This window comes from Plecotus auritus, assembly GCF_963455305.1.
Source record: "Plecotus auritus genome assembly, chromosome: 6".
NCBI classification, from domain to species: Eukaryota; Metazoa; Chordata; class Mammalia; order Chiroptera; family Vespertilionidae; genus Plecotus; species Plecotus auritus.
The window spans coordinates 170635403-170656680 of record NC_137773.1 but is presented as its reverse complement, the minus strand read 5'-3'; the positions used below and the strand labels follow the sequence as shown (position 1 = coordinate 170656680).

At 53.1% G+C, this 21278-nt stretch overlaps 1 protein-coding gene across 2 annotated transcripts in view; it reads left to right on the top strand.

The window, feature by feature from the left end:
- Positions 1-684: 684 nt before the first annotated feature.
- TRAK1 (trafficking kinesin protein 1) overlaps positions 685-21278 on the top strand; it is a gene marked incomplete at its 5' end in the record, with an annotated part of 100658 nt that continues 80064 nt past the window's right edge. For both annotated transcript variants that reach the window (XM_080672616.1, XM_080672614.1), the window contains one exon: positions 685-965. The remainder of the gene's footprint in view (positions 966-21278) is intronic.

Genomic DNA, 21278 nt, shown 5'->3' with positions numbered 1-21278 from the left:
TTTTAATGTTATGTTCCAAAAATCATAAAACAAAAATACAACTTTGACAGAAGAAAGTCACGTGGGAATTAAAATCCACAAATCATGCAGAATAAGGTCTGTAGTTGTCATCATGGTCTTAAAGGAGTCCGCCAATTTCTCGCCGTAGCTTAAGGTGGGGCATCCTTAAAGGTCCTGGAGCGTTGAGAAGGTGTCGAGGCGGAAAGGGTTTAAGAGGAACATGGCGTTACACATAATTCAGTCCTTACACAGCACGTTGGTGCATCCCGTCGCGATGGGTCGATGGGGGTCTTCCACAGGCTGGGCACGCGCAGCCCTTCCTGCGCTCGGCGTGGCGCCAGGGGTCCTGAGTGTCTTCCTTTCGGGGGAGCTGTCATCCTTCGAGCTGTGGTCGTGTGTTTATTTGCTCAGCTCCGCTTCCGGGCGGGTTTCAAGACAGGCAGTGGATGAAGCCGTGCGCGGCCTCGGCACCTGGTCACTCGGATGGAACGTCACTGCAGCCCTGTTGCCAAAACCGAGGCATTTGATTGACAGGAGCCCGGCTCGCAGGACGCAGTTGTCAGAATTTGCAACCTGAATGCACAGCATCTCGGGGCCCTTGTGTTCTGAGGGTTTTGTCCATTTTTTCAGACTCCGAGTAACTGCACTTCTCTCTGCACTGTCCGTAGACTCCCCGTGAGGAAGCCCCGCTGGTGAGCCGGACCCACCGGGGGCCGTCCGCCCGACTGCGCCAGACTCCGGCAGCCGGACCCCCGATGGCAGTGGGCACCTCCCCGTGAAACCTGCCAAGCTGGACGCCACAGCTCTGCACGCCGACACTTTGGCCAACTCTGTGCCCTCTCCGGAGGCGTGCCAGCATGCAGTCCTAGCCTGCAGCCCGGGCCTCCCCGAGGAGCACTATGTGAGCGAGGCTGCGGAAGATGCTCCCAGCTACAGAGGGTACCGGGATGCCTGCACCATCACAGGTAGGGGGCCTTTTCCTGCCGGGAGGCAGGCAGGGAGGGAGGGGGGAGGCCTGGGAAGGGTGCGGCCACGGGACTGGGCGAGGAGCATGGGGGGTGGGGAGGGACCACTAGACTCTGAGCTTCGGGATGGTGAGACGGGCCATCGGGAACCGGCCTGTCTGAGCTGGAGACAGCCCCTCAAAGACTTGTCCATGGCGATGCTCGGTGCAGGGTGACCCGTGCCCTCTCTCCGAGGCTCAGGGCCTCAGACACACGGTGGGTGTCATGGGATGAGACACATGGCACTGTCGGATGCAGGAATGGGAACTGCACGCAGGACCCTGTGTACACTGGCCAGATTTGCCCACATCAGTTCTTACAGGTGCCTGTCAGTCACGCCTTCCCGTGCCCCGGGAACAGGGTGATCCCTCCCCGCGCAGGCAGCGTCGCGGTCAGCACATCATGCCAGCGCTCCTGGGAGGTGCTTGGAGCCCGCGCCAGAGGCCTCCGGTGGCAGCGGCGTGGGTTGGTGTGTGGAGTGGCAGCCGGGCGTGGTTATGGTTAAGCCCAGTCATGTGCGCATTGCCGTTTGCTTTGTTCCTCAGTTTTGTCCGCGGCGTTTGCTCTGTCCTCCTGTTTGAAATAAAGCCCAGTGACAGTTTAACGTAGGCAGGTTTGTGGCCTGCCAGGGTCTAAGTGGCAGGTGCCCTGACCCCGTGACCTGGCTCCTCTGTGCCCTCCCCACTCGGGGCGCACTGGCCTCCTCGCTAGTCCTCAGACCCCAGGAGCCTCCCTCCTCAGGGCCCCTGTTCTGGCAGCTGCCCGGCATCTGGGTCGCCCTACCCTCGCGCCCCCCACCCCCCGCCAACGCCCCACGTCCCCATGATTCCCACTTCCCTTTCTCTGAACGGCATTTCATAGAAATGTGGCCACCCTGCCGGAAAAGTGGTCCCCCGACCTTTTCCCATCTCCCTTTCCACTTTCTCTTTCTCCCCAGACTTAGCCGTGAGCTGCACTCGCAGAATGTAAATAGAATATAAACCAACCTCAGGGCAAGGACTGGTGTGCCGCTGCAATAGTGCCTGCATGGGCCAGTGCTCAGTAAACATTCGTTGGGTAGATAAATTGTCATTTAATTATTACTGCATCCCTGTGAAGCAGGGGGGTGGGGGGGGAGCATTGTCCCCTTTTTACAGGTAAAGACTAAATTACGAAAGGTTCAGCATCCTGCCCAAGATCCCTGAGCTCTGAGGGGGTGGGACAGGCATCCAGGTCACAACCCTGGGGCACGTGTCCTGTGTCATCCAGGAGTTTAGTCTAGTTGGAGTGGACACTGGCTGTGCACTGTGGTTAGTACAGTGATGGGCACGGGCACACGGGAGAGCACCAAGAAGGGTGCCTGGCCAAGCCGCAGAGGGGAAAAGAGGGGGAAGACCAGGAGGGCTTCCTGGAGGAGGCGGTGTCCCAGCTGCGTCTTCGTTTGCCCAAACATGTGAACTAATCCCTGGGATTCGTGCGGCGTCTGTGCCGGTGAAATCCAGCCTATTGGGCAGGTTCGCTTTCTCCGAACGTGACAAGCGAGGGCAAAGACATGGCAGAACGCAGAGCTGAAACCTCAAACCGGGCAGGGCGTGGTGACTGGGGGTGCCTCGCCGAGACTCCTGTGGCCAGCTCTGCAGTCACGTTTGGCGGCGGCTCGGTAAACAGGAGGGGGAACACGGGCGGTGTTACCCGTGGAAGGTGCCGGCAGCCAGACCCTGCAGATCACGCTCAGGTTCAAGTCTCAGTAGATGCTCATTGAGAGGAAGACACGAAACGGAAGACATTCTGGGAGCCGCGGGAGGGAGCGTCCCCGAGGATGCACGGGTGGATGCCAAGGGCTTGGCCAAGGCCGGGCCGGGGAGACCCCTTGGCGTCTGGCCTCCGCTGCGTGCACTCCGCCCCCTGTTCCTAGGGAGCGCTGAGCTGGACAGGAGACGTTTTGTTCCTCTTTGATTTTCAGGCAGAGCCCCGTGCCCAGCACCCTTCTACCCCCTACCTGGGGGTATCACATTTTCGGGTGCGTCATCTTCGGTGTGGGGCGGTTTTACAAGATGAGCCGATAAGGTGCCCGGGCCGCCGGGAGTTACGTAACCCATTGTGCGCCCGGGGCAGGTCCCGGTCTCAGGGTTCGCCCCAACAAGCAGCCTGGGAAAAGCCAGAGGGAGCGTGGGAGTGGCGGTGCCGAGGCTGCCCGGCCGGGCTCCCGCGGAGAAGCAGCCCTACCCTCTCCGAGTCGCCTTTGGAGGGCATTTCTGCACATGGCCTTGGTGTTTCCGTACAGGCAGCCCGTGGGGGCCCAGCCTCGGCCAGGCCTGTGCCAGGACGAGCCCGTGCGGACAGACGCGGGGGGTAAGTGTGTGTGTGTGTGTGTGTGTGTGTGTGTGTTTGCCTGTTTGGCCGCTGTTTGTTTTCGCTGTGATGTGGCCGGAAAGGAGAAAGGACCACGGGGGCCATTGTTTCTCTCCTGCTGTGTGCTGGCCGGGTTGTCCTCGAACATGTGACGGGGAAACTGCAAGGTTGAATCATGGACGTGCAGAGCAGAGGGGCCTCAGTGGCTGCTCACTCTCATCCTCTCCTCCAGGCTCGGGAGGCGAGGGGCCAGGGGACCAGGTCTGAATTGGGACCAGGCCTGCCGGACTCCCACTATGCTCCCTCGACAGTCTTTGCAACGGCTGAACGGGGTCTCCAAGGTCCCCGCAATTTTCCTGAATCCTGTGTCTTTATCCTGGTTTCTAAGAGCCTTGGCTGGTGTCTGGGGCACCAAGGAAGTCTCCAAAAGGTGGAGAAGAGCATTAGACTATGCCTCTCTCCTTCCCTCTTCCGCCCTCACCTTTTTTTTTTTTTTTTAAACTACATGTGCTTGGCCCTGGACCTCTGACCCACCCCCAGTGATGGAGAGCTTGCTGAGCCGTTCTGCTCTGGCTCGTCTCCCGGCGGTGGCGGTGGGGCTGACGTTCCTCCTCTATTCCTCGGAGCTGATCAGTCTGCTGCCGAGCCATCTGGCTTCTGTCCTGTCTCGATGCCGTCCCCCCAGGCTGTCTGGGCCGCAGAGCAGTGAATCCCTAGGAGGGGTGAGCTCCTCTCGGCCCCGTGTAGTAGTTTTCGGTGTCAAGACCTACGAGACGTTGCACGAAAGGAGCTTGTGGAGATGCTGTGAATGTCTGCGTCTGTGTGAGCATGGCTTCAGGTGTGTTCTGTGGTTCTGTTCAGCCAGCGTCTGTTCAAGGCCAGCTTTTTCTGGGGGCCATGGAGAGCTTGTCTGGGTCCTGAAGCCCTGGAGGTGGGCACAGGTATGAATGACTAGCTGTGACCCGATGAAAATGGCTTCGAGTGCCTCTGGGACACCCTCTTGTTCACAGGGCCACTGTTTAGGATTTGTTCCCTGTCTCTCATACGTTAAGCCATCCAACTCGAGGATTTATTGTCTGCCAACATGCGCAAATATAATATTATGGACTTCTTTTAAGAGTTGAATTGAAGGTCTTGCTCATCAATTCCTGCCTGGAACAAAATTCTTAATGTGTTTTCCATTGAAAATTTACCATCTAATTGCTACTTACTCGACTAAATTGAAACAGGAAAGAGTGGACAGCTGCAAGGTCCCTCCTTTTCACAGCGGGAGAAGATGTGAATTAGAGTTTAGGGCGGAAAAACCTCGTTCTAAATTTGTAACTGAGAAATGTTACAAATGTAACTTAGACCTGTGTTTTGCTTCTTCTCTCGTGGAATGACCCCTACTTAACAGTTGATTCCTTTCTGCAGTTGTAATGCTGGAGTGGGGCCCTATTAGGTGGATTTCTAGAGCTAACTAATCTTTAGCAAAAACGCAAAACACGTCTTTTAAACGTGCTCTAAGTGATTTTGGCGCCTACCAGCTTTTTCCCTCTCTCAGTTCCTCTTCGTGAGGTAAGTGAGTGGGACATTGCCACACGGGGTTTTTGACATAAAATGTAACATTTAGTTAAAATGTATTCGTGAGATCCTGGACCTTGGATGGGGGGGAGGGTCCTACATTTCCAGGCGTTTGATACATTGTCTTCCTCCTAATTAGTTTTTGTTCTGGATTTGAAACAAGTCTTGAATGTATCTAATGTATTGGTGTTAACCTTCGCTCCCTTCAAACCATTTTGGGAAGCTGACAAATAATACATGCTAATAAAAACATTAGAGAGTCGTCTGATTAAAGAACTAATCGGGAGTGCTTTGCAGGACTTCAGAACACTGACCCCAACCACAAATACTGTATGTAGCATTCCTGATGGTGTTCCTTAAGACGCTGAGTTTCAGAATGGATTGACATTCATTTGATTTGCAAGTATGGGAGTGAGGGTCACCCCGGAAGCACGCTCGCTGTGTCAAGGGCTCTCTTCTCGATGTGACCAGATCAGGGTCCAGAGGCAGTTGCTGGGCAAGGGGCCAGGCACGGGCCTCGGCCTTTATGTAGCACCCTGTTCTCCCCACACAACGGAGCTCTGCCTCGGGGCTTCCCGGGGCTTCCCGGGGAGGGTGCGGGGGCGCCTCTGCCGGGATCAGGCCTCCCAGGTGGGTCTGGACGGGCCCCTGGCCACACGGTTCACTGGTGACTCGGACTCGTGGCCCCGCGAGGAACTTTGAGTCAGAAACTTGTCCGTGTTCTCTGAACCCTGCGCTCTCGTGTGAACACTGGTAGGTGAGCACGCCAAGCTGAAACTGTCATGAACTGAAACTTTATAGCTGTAATTAGACCTGGAATGAATCAGATTTCATAAATCCTTTATTAGGGTTGCCCAGAGAAACAGAACCAACAAGACACACACACACACACGCACGCACGCACGCACGCACGCACACACGCACACACTTTTATTATAAAGAATTGGCTCACCTGCTTATGAGGCTGACGTTTTGTAACTTCTTCTTTATTAATCTGAAATGAATAGATACCCAGCCCTCCGAAACACAAGCTTTCACAAGAACCAATGCAATGCCTCACTGTAATGCAAACGAGACACTAAAGGAGGAGGATGGAGCCTGGGGTTCAGTTGTAATTGCGAGGACCTGCCCAGGGCCTCATTGGGAAGCATACGGAGCAGCCCCTGCAGGCACAATTGCTGTGAAGGTGGCAGCCCTAAAGGCAACTAATTATACTTGGCCATTCAAGGTCCAAGAAGCTGGCACTGTTTCCGGCAGGCCCCGCTTGAGGGATGCTTTTAGTTTCTGGTGTTTGCTTGTTGACTGTGCTCTAAGGCAGCGATCGCCAACCGGTGGCCCGCAGACCACTGGTGGTCCGTGAGGACCGAACGGTTGGCTCTAGGGAACATTCTTGCGTGTGTATCTGTTGGGTCACCTATCTGTAAGCTGACAGAGGGGTGGATGTGCATTTAGGATTTGGTACACATACGTCACAACACGGCCCCATGGGAGCCTGCCCGGTAAGTGCCGAGCCCTCGTGCGAGGCAATGGCAGTTTCTGGCAATTTCTTGGCAAATCTGGGTATCAGTCCTTTTCCCCTTGGCTAATCAGATAGTCATGAGAAATGGCATTTCATCTTATTTCCTACTTTTACATTATGAATGCGTCTGTGCCCCCATTGTGTTGTGTTTCATTTTCTGCAAACAGCCTGTTTTTGTCTTTGCTCATTTTTCTAGTGGGTTGTTGGCCTTTAAGAGGTAGAATTGCATTTCTATTGTGTGTACAGAGGGTAGGGCGTTGTGCCAGCTTGAGATTCTTTTCTATTTCAGAAGAGGGAACTGTCTTAAAAATAGTTACACAAATTTCTCTTTAACTATGACTCTGTTTGGTAGTCATAGGAGAAGTGCAGGGTGCTAAGAGATTGTGTAAAGGGGATTTCTGAATTGGCATTTCCAAGGAGGCTTCAGTGGAAAAGCAGCAGTTAAGCAGAAGTCGGGAGGATATGTAAGAGTTAGTGGGATAGGGAGGGAGGGAAAGAGCATTTGAAGCAGCATGAGCAAAGGCCCTGTGGTAGAGAGATACTGATCATGATAGTAATAGCTAACATTGATAGAGCACTTACTAGATATTGTCCTAAATGCCCTTTATATCTAACTTTGTTTAATTCTCTTATCTTAGTTCTCTATGGCTGTGTAACAATTTTTCCTCAAATTTGGCAGCTTTTAAAACAGGGGTGGGCAAACTTTTTGACTCGAGAGCCACAATGGGCTCTTAAACTGGACCGGAGGGCCGGAACAAAAGCATGGATGGAGTGTTTGTGTGAACTAATATAAATTCAAAGTAAAGGAGCGGAGGGGAGAGCAAGAGAACCGGATAGAACAGCCGGATCCGGCCCGCGGGCCGTAGTTTGTTCATGGCTGTTTTAAAACAACACCGGCCTCTGTGGAAAACAGTCTGGCAGTTCCGCAAAGGTTACCCGTAGTGACTGTGTGACCTGCCAATTCACTCCTTGTTATAGACGCAAGAAATGAAAACGTAAGTTCACACCAGACCTTGTATGCAGGTGTTGCAAGCAGACTAATGCCCAGTAATTGCCAAAAGGTAGAAGCAGCCCAGGTGCCCATCAGTTGAGGAGTGGCTAAACAAAATGTGGGCTACGCATACCATGGATACTGACCTACCGTGGATACTGACCTACCATGGGTACTGACCTACCATGGATACTGACCTACCATGGGTACTGACCTACCGTGGGTACTGACCTACCGTGGGTACTGACCTACCGTGGATACTGACCTACCGTGGGTACTGACCTACCGTGGATACTGACCTACCGTGGATACTGACCTACCGTGGGTACTGACCTACCGTGGATACTGACCTACCGTGGATACTGACCTACCGTGGATACTGACCTACCGTGGGTACTGACCTACCGTGGGTACTGACCTACCGTGGGTACTGACCTACCGTGGGTACTGACCTACCGTGGATACTGACCTACCGTGGGTACTGACCTACCGTGGATACTGACCTACCGTGGGTACTGACCTACCGTGGATACTGACCTACCATGGATACTGACCTACCATGGCTACTGACCTACCATGGATACTGACCTACCGTGGATACTGACCTACCGTGGATACTGACCTACCATGGGTACTGACCTACCATGGGTACTGACCTACCGTGGGTACTGACCTACCGTGGATACTGACCTACCGTGGATACTGACCTACCGTGGGTACTAACCTACCGTGGGTACTGACCTACCGTGGGTACTGACCTACCATGGAGTACTGACCGGCAGTTTGCAAAAACAGAGGGCTGCAGGGGATGTCTGTTCCCACACAGTTGAGCAAATAGGTGATGAGCGCACGGTGGGAATTCCTCGCGTCGGGACCTGAGTTGTGATGGATGTTGCCGGAGAAGTCGTCCTTTTTGTATCGTTCAGAAAACGCGGGAGAGCGTCTGGGCCCGCACCCCGGGCATTAGCAGACCATCTTGCTCTTTGCCGGCCCAGATGCAGAAAACGGCCTCGCCTCTGGTCTCAGGTTTGCATTCCTCCCAGAGTGTGGACGTTGAGCATCTTTTGGTGTTTCCTAGAGGAATTTTTTTGTGTTTTGCTATGACTTGAGATAGATGCCTCTTGATCGTTTCTGTTTTTAGTTCATGGAGTACTTACCTCCATCATCCTAAACAAGATGGTTACTATTTATACTTTAGTTACCAACGAGAGTGCGGGCTCATGGAGGTGCCTCACTGGATGGCTGTGAAGATTAAATTAGTTCCTCCTTGCAGAGCCCTCAGCATGCTGTTGGCACGTAGTAAGTGCTCACTTATCAGCTTTCTTTGTCACGATTGTCTGTCTCTCTCTCTGTCTATCATCAGTCTGTCTGTCTGTCTACCTTCCTGCCTGTCATCTCGCTGCCTGCCTCGTTGTCTGTCTGTCATCATCCATCTGTGTGGCCTGCAGGGAAATCCTGGCATTCCTGCTGCTGGGTTGTGGGTGGCGGGGGTGGGGAGGGCTGGCAGCGGGCGTAGACTTAATGTTGCCCTTCAGTCTCCCTCCTCCCCCCACTCCCCTGCTTACCGGCCCTTCCCCATCGGCTGTCTTTCTTGTCTCTGAGCCTGGACCCCACGGCCCCCGCCTCCATGTTCTGGGCCCAGGCGTATTCTGTTCTTTCTTCCATCAACACCCCCGACCCGTGTCTCAGAGATGTGCTCACCTTTACTCACTGGTGACTCTTCCCTCCTTCCGTCTTCCCTGCCCATGGGGCTCTTTGCCGTCCTCTTCATCCTCTTCGTCAGAGGCTGGCTCACCTTTGTGGGACGCTGCAGCCGAGGCCGCGGGGTGTGGCCTCCAGGAGCACAGGCTGGCTGGCCGGCCAGCTTCTGAACCTGCTGGGGAGGCAGAATTCGCATCTCTGTTCATCTAATGGGAATCGTGGGTTTATTGGGGGGGGGAGCAAGGGACACATTTTTCGTGAAAATACTTAGAAAAGCCGGAAGCGCTGTCGGAAGCCCAGCAGACCCTTCTTCTGCGAGAATGCAGCTCCTCTCGATGAAAACGCCCTCACTGCCCTGGAGCATTTGTCTCAAAGGTGCCCTGATGAACTCTCGAGGTTCCTGCTGGATCTGTTCTCTCTTCTCTTTTCATTAGATGATGAGGCATGTCGTGTGTGTGTGTGTGTGTGTGTGTGTGTGTGTGTGTGTGTGTCTTTTTTGCTTTGGCTTCTAGGAAGCTCAATTGCCTGAGGTTTTCATTGAGGAACTATTCTGCTAAAACCTGTCCTTTGCCAACTCCCTCCTCCCTCTCTCTCTTTCATAAACATACAGGTTGCTCTTTTGTGCTTATTCTGAAGGTTCTGTTGAAATCCTATGGGGCACGCGTGGGTTTAAGAGGAAATAAATGGGTGGCGGCCCACTGCAGTTTCTCAAGGGGCCATGGGCTTGCTCTTGTGGGCGGCTGCCCTACCCCCATAGTTCAGCCCAGACTGTCCTGTGGCCCCTATGGTTGGGGCCTAGAATGTTGGCTTTGGGGCGGAGAGGTCAGGGTGTGACAGGCTGCAGCACTTACGGTGTGGCCTCGGGCAAGTCCTGGAGCCCCAGAACCTGTTTCTGCATCTCTAAAATGGGTGTGACAACAGGGGCTGTCCTTGGTCCTTGGTGAGTTCGTTCCTGCCGAGCGCCTGGTGCAGTGGTGTGAGGAGGGAGTTCCATCCTCTTAATAATTTCTCTTACTTCGTCTCAGCTTCGCTCCCAGTTTCTGCCAAGCTGCCTCCAGCCAGCCAGTTTGCAATGGAATCTCCCAGCACAGCCCTTGCCCGTTGGCCCCCCCCCCCGCCCCCCCTGGCACGGCGTTGTCTGATGGCTTGGACCTTGAATTCCAGCCGTGAGGAGCCACACTTTGGATCACCCCGGGTGCACCCCGTGCCTTATGTAAGCAGGATCCCACAGATTTCCAGATTTCCCAGACTTCTGTCCTGGAAACAGGATGAGCGGGCCATGCTGTGGCCATCATGTGCCCTGGGGCACCTCAGGGTCCCACTCTAAGCTGCTGTCACCTCTGCAACTGTCCCAGCACCAGGGGCCAGCGGGCATTTCTCGAACTTTTATCTTTAGTTTTCCTTCCTTTTCTTTCTCTTTTTCTTCCCCTGACCTTGTCTTCTTCCCCCCGCTCCCCTTTTCCTTTCACTTCTTTCTTCCTTGGTACCTATTTCCCCTCTTCTTTCTCCCCCTCCTCCTCTCCCCCCTCCTCTCTCTGTGCTTCCCTTCCCCCACCTAATAAGAGAAACAATTTCTTTAGCTTTTAAAAAATATATATAATTTTTATTGATTTCATAAAGAGGAAGGGAGAGGGAGAGAGAGAGAAACATCAATGATGAGAGAGAATCATTGATCGGCTACCTCCTGCACCCCCCGCCCCCACCACCACTGGCGATCAAGCCTGCAACCCGGGCATGTGCCCTTGACCGGAATCGAACCCTGATGTCCTGGTTCATGGGTCGATGCTCAAAATCGGAACTTCAGATGCCCCCTCCCTGACCACGACCCCCACCCCCTGATCCCTTCAGTTTGCCTCCCACAGAATTCAGCCGTCAGACCTCCCCTCGGCTTCATTCCCCATGAGCTCACCTGCGAGTTCACTCTCGCTGTCTGCTGACCCCTTTCTCGTCTTGCTGCCTCTGGCTCCACACCAGTGTGTCCCGAATGGCAGGAAGCCCCTCTGTCATCACAGAATGTGTGTCAGCATGAGAGGGTGCCTGACACACACATACACACACACACACACACACACACACACACACACACACACACACACGGAGGGGAGAGGCCTGTTTGCAAGGCCAGCTCCCCCGGGCCGTGTGCGGGGAAAGCACCGAGGAACATCCGCCCAGCGTGGCCTGACACCTCCTGTCTTCACCTGGGAGTTCTGCTTGAATGTGGCAAAGCGCCCGAGGTCTGTGCCAGCCCAGATCTACGTTGGCGGCGACATTTTATTAAGAAGGAAAAAGAGCCCAGCCAGTGCTGCTCAGGGTTGCTTTGCCTCTGTCTCTCCCTAGTTGTGTGGGGGTTTGTGGTGAGTAGAAATGGGGGAGGGGCCAGCCTGAGTGTGAGGAAGGGCCTGCAGATCTGGTGCCAGCTCTCCTTCCTTTGTGGGACCAGGAGGGAGGGAGCGGGCCTGCCCAGGTGCGGGTGCAGCACCACCTAGTGGGCCCAGGAAGCACTAGCAACAGGAATGGCAGCCTTAACCTTGAGACCAGAGGCCTGCAGTATCCAGAGAGCCCGACAGGTAAGGCAGGCAACTTTGGTTGTGTGGATGGAACAAAAGAAACCCTCCCTTCCCAACCCAACCCCTTCTCTGGTTTCGATCCATCTACCTTTACTATATATATTTATATCTATACTAATAAAAGGGTAATATGCTAATTAGACCATCTGGATGTCCTTCCACACAAAGCCACGGTGGTGGGGGCCGAGGCAGTGGTGGTTAGGGGCAACCAAGCCAGTCGGGGATGGCAGTTAGGGGCAATCAGGCCAGTAGGCAGGTGGGCAGTTAGGAGCCTGCAGTCCTGGATTGCGAGAGGGATGTGTGACTGCCGGTTTAAGCCCAATCCACAGGGAGTCAAATATCCCCCGAAGGGTTCTGGATTGGAGAGGGTGCAGGCTGGGCTGAGGCCCCCCCTCCCAACCCCCTGTGCATGAATTTCATGCACCGGGCCTCTAGTGTATATATATTACACCATACACACACACACACACACACACACACACACACACACACACACACGCACACACGCACACACACACTAGAGGCCCGGTGCACGAAATTTGTTCACAGGGGGTGTGTCCCTCAGCCCAACCTGCACCCTCTCCAATCTGGGACCCCTCAAGGGATGTCCAACTGCCCTCTCACAATCCAGGACTGTTGGCTCCCAACTGCTCGCCTGCCTGCCTTCCTTATTGCCCCTAACCACTTCTGCCTGCCAGCCTGATCACCCCCTAACCACTCCCCTGACAGCCTGATTGATGCCTAACTACTCCCCTGCCAGCCTGTTTGCCCCTAACTGCCTTCCCCTGCCGGCCTGGTCACCCTTAACTGCCCTCCCCTGCAGGCCTGGTCCCCCCAACTGCTCTCCCCTGCAGGCCTGGGTTCCCCCCCAACTGCCCTTCCCTGCAGGCTTGGTCACCCCCTACTTCCCTCCTCTGCCAGCCTGGTCACCCCTAACTGCCCTCCCCTACAGGCTTGATCACCCACAACTGGCCTCCCTTGCAGGCCTGGTCCCTCCCAACTGCCCTCCCCTGCTGGCCATCTTGTGGCAGCCATCTTGTGCCCACATGGGGGCAGGATCTTTGACCACATGGGGGCAGCCATCTTGTGTGTTGGAGTGATGGTCAATTTGCATATTACTCTTTTATTAGATAGGATAGAGGCCTGGTGCATGGGTGGGGGCTGGCAGGTTTCCCCTGAAGGGTGTCCCGGATCAAGGTGGGGGTTCCCTTGGGGTGTGGGGTGGCCTGGGCAAGGGGCCTGTGGTGGTTTGCAGGCCAGCCACGCCACCCGGCAACCCAAGCGGAGGCCCTGGGATCTGGGATTTATTTATCTTCTATAATTGAAATTTTGTAGCCTTGAGCGGAGGCCAGGGCAGGCCAGGAAGCTTGGCTTCCTCCATCACTGGGGAAACCCAAGCCTCCTGCTCGCTCCATGGCTGCAGCCATTTTTGTTGGGATTTATTTATTTTGTATAATTGAAACTTTGCAGCCTTGAGCCAGGCCAGGGCCTGCCAGAGCGGGTGGAAAGCTTGGCTTCCTCCATCACCAGAGAAACCCAAGCCTCCTGCTCGCTCCGTGGCCGGCCGCCATCTTGGTTGGGTTAATTTGCATACTCGCTCCTGATTGGCTGGTGGGCGTGGCTTGTGGGTGTAGCAGAGTGATAGTTAATTTGCATGTTTCTCTTTTATTAGTGTAGATATATATTTTTATTGATTTCAGAGAGGAAGGGAGAGGGAGAGAGAGATAGAAGCATCAATGATGAGAGAGAATCATTGGCTGCCTCCTGCACGCCCCCCACTGGGGATCAAGCCTGCAACCTGGGCATATGCTTTGACTGGGAATCGAACCGGTGACCTCTTGGTTCCTGGGTCAACAACTCAACCGCTGAGCTACACCTGGCTGGGCCTTCTACCTTTATTTTGTTCGCCCCTCATCTGCCTTTTGCTGGAGCTAATCCTAGTTGTTTCTAAGAGAGCATGTGATGAGAGCTGCGTGTGGCCATGTCTTTCTTGTTAGACTTCTCTGGCGATCCTGATGGTGGTATAATTCCAGTCCTGTGTGGTGAACTCTCTTCTTCTAGTTCTCAGTGATTGTGCCTTACTTCCATGATTTTAAATTGGGTGTGTATCAGTCAGGTTTGCTGTAGAAATGCTGGGTAACAAACAGTCCCCAGATCCACAGTGGCAACATTTATTCCCTGATCCCAATTGAAGGTCACCTGAGGAGGATGGCCTGGCCTTTGCTTCAGGTCTGTTCCACTTGTCACTCATTGGAGGCTTTGGGCTAAAGGGGCAGCAGCTGTGTGGGGCCACCCTCTCCTGGCAGAGGACAAGGAGCTCCAGGGGACACACTCAACCACACAGGCACAGTCAGAGCCTCTGGTTAGACATGCAGTCATTCTATCCACTCACATGTCACTGGCCTGAGCAAGTTCTGTGGCCTGGCTCAAAGTCACAGAGCTGCGAAATGATATTCCATCTCAGCAAACCATAGCAAGGCTGGGAGTGAAGGAAGAATTGTGAGCAAAGTGAACAGCTGAATTTTAGAAGATCCTCAGGGAACGAAGGAGCGGCCTTGAATGGCAGGGGTGCACAGGTGGTCTTTAGGGAAGTCCCTTGGTGTCAGCGACCTCCGGGCCCTTTGCTTATTCTTAGCTCTGCTGGACCAGAGGACCGCGGTGGGCATGGGGAGGGAAGGAGGGATGTGGGCTCCTGTGGCCTGGAGCAGGGGTTGGCAGACTTTTCCGTAAAGGCCCAGAGTGTAACTATTTTACTAGTAGGTCTGTGGGTCCCGTGATCTTGGTCACAGCTATTCATCTCTGCTGTTGTAGCTGAAAGCAGCCATAGGCAGCACCTTGAGGAGCAGGTGTAGCTGTGTTCCAGTAACATTTCCTTTCTAAAAACAGGCAGGGGCTGGGGTCACTGTGGGCCATGGTGTGTGGACTCCTGGCCGAGACCTTTTCGGCCTGACCTGTATCGGGGCATCAACTTAACAACAGGAGAAAAATAGCCCTTTGTGGTCGGGAAGCCAAAAAAACCCCCACCAAAACCCAAAAACAAAAGACCTAAAGGACTGTCGGTGAGTCCAATAGAGCCCCACCCACTCAGCATTGTAAATGGTTGCTCTATAGCATTGAATTCCCTCCACAGCCAACCCTATTGTTCCTGAGCATGAAATCTCATTTCGCTTAAACCATTTTCAGTAGAAATGCCTGCAAAAGGCATTACAAGCTTCGTGGGCTCTCCATTGCTGTGGAAGGCAAACCCATGAGCGGCGTTTCTGTTTTTGGATGGAGGAGGGGCCCTGTTATTAAGTGAAGTGAGTAGCCCCAGGGACCCTGCCTTCCATTCCTCTGGTTGCATGTGTGCGTGCGTGCATGTGTGTGTGTGTGTCTGCTTCCTTGCGATGTAATTCATACACCGTATAATTCACCCACATAAACTATATCACTTGATGGATTTTAGTATGTTCCTAGGGTTGTACAGTCATCACCACAATCAATTTTGGAACATTTTCATCATCCCAAAAAGAAACTCTAGATTCTTTAGCTGTCACTCTCTCCCCCTCCCCCATTCCCCATCTGCTCCAGGTGCCCCAGTGTGGCTGCAGTTAGAATACGTTTTCAGAAAGTCAGCTCCTGGTTTCTGCTGCCCTTGTTTTCTTGACACAAGGCCCAGCCGTGCCTTGTGAACACCCTGTCGTGCTATTCAAGCGCACGCCTGCAAGACCCTTGCATTGCTTCTGACGTTTGCACATTGTAACTGCGTCACCTGCTAAGTCTAACATGTCCCCTATGTTATACTTTTCATTTGTATTCTTCGTTTCTTTGTTTTTGTTAGTCCTCACGCCGGAATATTTTCCCATTGATTTTGAGAGAGAGTGGAAGGGAAAGGGAGAGACAGAGAGAGAGAGACATCCATGTGAGAGAGACACATCCATTGGTTGCCTCCCACACTCGCCTGACCAGGGCCAGGTTTGAGCCTGCAACCGAGGTACGTGCCCTTGACGGGAAACGAACCTGGGACCCTTCAGTCTACAGGCCAATAGACACTCTATCCATTGAGCCAAACCACTAGGGCTCATTTGTATTCTTTGTAGGAGGTTGTTCTCTGTAACGTTCCACACTTTGAATTTCAGTCTGTGTGGCTTTGAAACCTGGCTCAAATAACATGGAATCATTTCCCTGCCAGGGTTTCCCTGTCCCTGCTGTTTAACTGTTTATTGTCATCTCTCTGTAGCCTTTTGGAGAGGATGAGTTTGAAGTCTTTTAATATCCAGATGATCTCACTTGATGTTTTGAAAAAGTAACCATTGTTCATTTATAAGCAGAATTTCCTGTTCAGGAAATCATTTCGATGAACAATAAGACAGTTGACTGCATTGAATGGTGGCACAGTAGGTACTGTGGTTTCACAAAACGTTGTTCTATTAATACAATTAAGTTTTCCTGATTGGGCACTTCACTCTTTATCTCAGAGTTTACCCTTTGATGCTAACTGCCTTCCATTGTCCCCCAGTAAGGACTAACTTTGGGGAGAAGAGGACAGATGGAAGGATGTGTGTCCTGAACCCGGCCGGGCAGCTTCTGAGGCCTTAGAGGGTCTAACTGTAAATTTTGGGTATAAGTGTTTTTGGGAAATAGAAAGCAGTTGTAGGTAGGTGTAAAAAGTCAATATGTGAAAACAAGAAACTGGATCAGAACCCCCAGATTGGAGCGACAAAATCCATGAAATGGGAGGGAGATTGATGAGATGGGGTACAGGCAAGTTATCCCATTTTTGCTATGGATAACGAGAGAAGTACAGATTTACCTACTAGTAATAATGGTCAGTTAACTACCTGTCTCAGTAAGGATCAGGTTTGGCTGCATAGAGCAGTGGCTTCGCTTCCTAGGATTGATTTTTCTCTCAATAAAAGCAGTTCAGCCAAAACCGGTTTGGCTCAGTGGATAGAGCGTCAGCCTGCAGACTGAAAGGTCCCAGGTTCGATTCCGGTCAAGGGCATGTACCTTGGTTGCAGGCACATCCCCAGTAGGAGGTGTGCAAGAGGCAGCTGATCAATGTTTCTCTCTCATCGATGTTTCTAGCTCTCTATCCCTCTTCCTTCCTCTCTGTAAAAAAATCAATAAAATATATTAAAAAAAAAAAAAAAAAAAAGCAGTTCAGAGGGAAGCTCTGCAATGCTGGTGCAGCCCTGTCCTTGAATTCTCCCATACCAGCTGTGGTTTTCATTCTTGAGGTCGCCTTGGTCTAAAAAGGCTGCTGAAGCTCCGGCCACGGTGGTTACATTCCAGGCCTCAGGAAGGCAGCCTTTTGGAAAGCCTCACATGCTACTACTGCTACCCCATTGGCCAGAACTTAGCCCCGTGGTCACACCTCCTGCAGCAATGTAACCTTCCCATGGGGCTTAGGGCTTTGATGCTAAGGAAAGGGGTAAGTATGAATAGTGGGCAGCCACTAGGGGTGCATGCCATGTCTCCTGGACCAGCATTAAAGACCTGACAGGGACCTTCCAAACCCGTGTTTCCTCCTCTTTCACATATGGCCCACACGAAACAGTGCTCTTATTTGCATAGCCGGAGGGCGAAGTGATGGTAGCTCACAGCTGGAGACCACCCTGGACACTGCCTGGCCCCCTCCATTCCCAGCACCGCTGTCCTAAAGCACTAAAAGACACGGAATCTGGTGGCACTTATTCTACGAAACAAAAGACTGCCGAGCAACGGCACCCCGAGAAAGCGGAACCACCAGGAGGCGAGACAGAAGGAAGATCAGTCGCACCTGACAGTAATGCTCCTGCTGGAAGACAGAGTCTCAGAATGGGTCGGAACGTGAAGCTTCCGCAGTGTGCTGTGTTTAGGGAAGTCTCAAAGCAAAGTGCTCAAGAGGGGAGGTGGGACTTGGAAGTAGGAGGAACATTGAGAGAAAGGAGAGTCACGAGGAGGAATTATTTAATCAGTGGCAACCACCCTTCCGCTTTCTGGGGATTGGACTGCGGTAGGGACCTCGTGGAAGTGGAGGCAGGCAGTGTTTGTCCTTTTGTGTCTGGCTTTTTTCACTCAGCGCAATGGCTTCAGGGTTCATCCATGCTGTAGCATGTGTTAGAACGCCCTTCCTTTTTTAGGGCTGAATAGTATTCCATGGCATGTATATCCTACATGTTGTTATCCACTCCTCCACTGATGGACTCTTGGGTTGCTTCTGCCTTTGACTAGTGCAGCCGTGGGCAAACTATGGCCCGCGGGCCGGATCCGGCTGTTCTGGCCGGTTCTCTTGCTCTCCCCTCCGCTCCTTTACTTTGAATTTATATTAGTTCACACAAACACTGCATCCATGCTTTTGTTCCGGCCCTCCGGTCCAGTTTAAGAACCCATTGTGGCCCTCGAGTCAAAAAGTTTGCCCACCCCTGGACTAGTGTGACTAATGCTGTGATGAACAAGGATGTACAAATATCTGTTCGTGCCCTGCATTGACTTCTTTTGGGCATATACCCGGAAGTGGACTTGCTGGGTCTTAAGGTAATTCTGTGTTTAGTTTTTTGAGGAGCCTGCAGATGCACCTTTTTTTTGCTTTATCAGCTGCACGGTAAACACGCTTCTGTATTTTGTGCGTTAGAGTGTGGGGAGCCCCTCCTTAGATTTACTCCCACGTGTGAGACTCCTGGTCGGAGGGTCAGGACCAATTTTTGGTTTTCCAAAGATGCCGTCGCACTGTTTCCTACAGCGAATATGAGTTCAGCTGTGAGCACTTTCATGACAACCAGCCCGGCACGGCTATTTTTCCGTAAAAACGTTTCCCCCGGCAACGTTATAATCACAAGATGATCAAGCATATGCACTTCAAAGAGAAATTATCAAGAAAATTGGAAAACGGCCCTAACCGGTTTGGCTCAGTGGATAGAGCGTCGGCCTGCGGACTGAAGGGTCCCGGGTTCGATTCCGGTCAAGGGCATGTACCTTGGTTGCAGGCACATCCCCAGTAGGGAGTGTGCAGGAAGCAGATGATCGATGTTCCTCTCTCATCGATGTTTCTAACTCTCTATCCCTCTCCCTTCCTCTCTGTAAAAAAATCAATAAAATATATTTAAAAAAAAAAAAGAAAATTGGAAAACCAAAGTATTTTTTTTCTGTTTATCTCCTAGTAAAACAGCTTCAAAGGGACAGTAACACCTTCCGTTTTTTGAGCATTTCTCTAGAGGTGTACCTCTGGATTTATACACATGCAAAGCAAAGAGGTATCTGTGCAGTTCCAGCTGCATGTCTTACGATTAGAGCCCATCTGATCTGGACGGGAGCATCATCTGCTTTTGGAGATTTCCACACCACGTCCATGGGAGCCACCATTTCTGAAGGCCGCTGACCTTGGGGTTGACCTTTGGGGGCCTCCCTGGCAGGGCCCTCCTCCTCTGCGTGGCCCTGCCTCTTCTCGCCCCTGCGTTGCACAACACGCTGGCCTGCCCCAGCGGACACGGCCTGGCTCGTTCCGTTGCATAAGCTTGCACTTTAGCCTCTCGCCGGAGACCCTGCTCGGGAAGGGGACGCCGCGGAGTGGCTCCGTGCTCCCGTCCGCTCCTTTCGGGTGAGTGTCCTTGGAGCTGGTGTCCTGTGCGACGAGGCGCTCGCCCAGAACCTGACACCCAGCCTCCGTGGCATCGAGCCGGTGTCATTGTTGATCGGTTTTCTTAGAAAGAGTCGCTTCTGGTGGCAAGTAAGGCCACCGCGATCCCTGAGAACACCTCGTGCCGTGTGGGCGTCTGTTTCTGCCCCTGAAGCACAGTGGGCCTTCTCTTTCCTGTTCGTGCCATGCAGGTTTCTCTGCTTGGCCCCCCCTCTCCTGGGGACACCCCCACCCCTTTGCTGCTCACAGCAAGTGACTGTGCCCGGCCCCTCGGGGCTGGGATGTGAGCTGGGAGGTGGTACCTGAGGATCTGAGGGATGGACGTGGGACAGGACAATCGGGGGTCCTAGGTCTGTTCCTGCCGCTGCTTAGCCGCAAGACCACGCCCACGTCCCTGACCTCCCAGGCCTCAGTTTCCCCTTCCGTAAGGGGTGGAAGAGGACTGGCTGAGCGGTGGGCTCTGTGGGGAGTCTGAGAAGCCTTGTGTGGAAGTTGGGAGAGGGCGGATGGGGGGGGGGCAGCTGGCCAGGAGACCACCTCACCCTTTTGTACTGTTTAACGTTGAGCCACGTGCTTTACTTACAGATTTTTAAAAATTAAGCCAATTTGGTTAATTAAAACATCAAAGGGCAAACTGGCAACACTCGTGTCATTGTGCAAGTGCCCCTCAGAGGCCGAATAGAAAAGCCAGTTCCGGTCCCGCCGCATAGATCCTGGGTCAGGGGTCAGGTGGAGCCGCAGGAGCCATTGAAGGAGTGGAGAAGCCGGGGTTTGCACTGCGCGGCGACCGCCCGATGTCACCGTCACCCAGGCCCATCCCCGGCAGGGCCCTCAGTTCTGCTGAAATCCCTACAGATGAACGAAGGGCGGAGAAATGCCTCCTTGCAGGCCCCTTCCCTGCGGGGTCCTCGGAGGCGGCCAGGGATGGTGGCAGTGAGTCGGCGAATTAGGCTTGGGAGGATGCGGGCCGGGGTGGGGTCCGGCCCAGCCTCAGGTCATCTTCGGGGCCTTGGTTTCTTGTTTGTGAAATGTGTCCCCAGTCCTCACCCTGCTCTGCTGGCCGGTTCATGAGATGATGAAACGCGGGAATGGATCCCAGTGCTTTGCTTCCTTCAGCGAGTGTTTGTTGAGCCCTGACCGGGTACCGGGCAGGTGCCGGCTGAGCACTGAGGAACCCGTGTTGGGGTGGCCCTGCTGCTTTCCGAGGCCCCTCGGGGGATGGGCTGAGCGGTGGGCTGAGCAGCGGGCCGCGCACCGTTCCTGGGTCTGCTGCTGGCTGCTCGGTGACGTGTGGCCACCTCCCCAGCCTCTCTGAGTGCATTGTCCTCTGCCATCAAATGAGGTGGTTGAGCCAGAATTTTTAGCTCTAATGGTCCCTTTGTGGATTGTGAAACCACAGCTTTTCTGGGGGAGAGAGCATTTACACAGAGTTCCCTTAGGTAAGGCTCTAAACATGGGACTTTACGATAGGAAGGAATTTTCCAGAAGGACGCCTGTCGGACACCAGTTACAAAGGACTAGAGGCTCGATGCACGAAATTCGTGCAAGGGGCTAGGACCTAGGTCCTCACAGCTGCGGCTTCATCCGGAAGGACATCTGGAAGGACGTCTGGAAGGACGTCTGGAAGGTCGTTCGGCTGTCTGGTCTAATTAGCATATTACGCTTTTATTATTATAGATCACTCGTGGCCCTGGCTGGGTGGCTCGGCTGGTTGGCGTGTCGTCCCGTACACCAAAAGGTTGTGGGTTCGGTCCCAGTCAGGGAGCATGCAGGAAGCAACTGATCTGTTTCTCTCTTACATCGATGTCTCTCTCTCTCTTCTGCTCCCTCTAAAATCAATAAAAATACATCCTTGGTGAGGATTAAACAACAACAACACAAAAACACAAAATATCATGTGTATTCCCAGCACCAGCATGGTCTGTGTGTGAGTCTTTGTGCCCTTTCATCTTAATAATTCAATAAAAAAGGAATTGCTTCCAAGTCTGTACAGGATGGTTTGTGT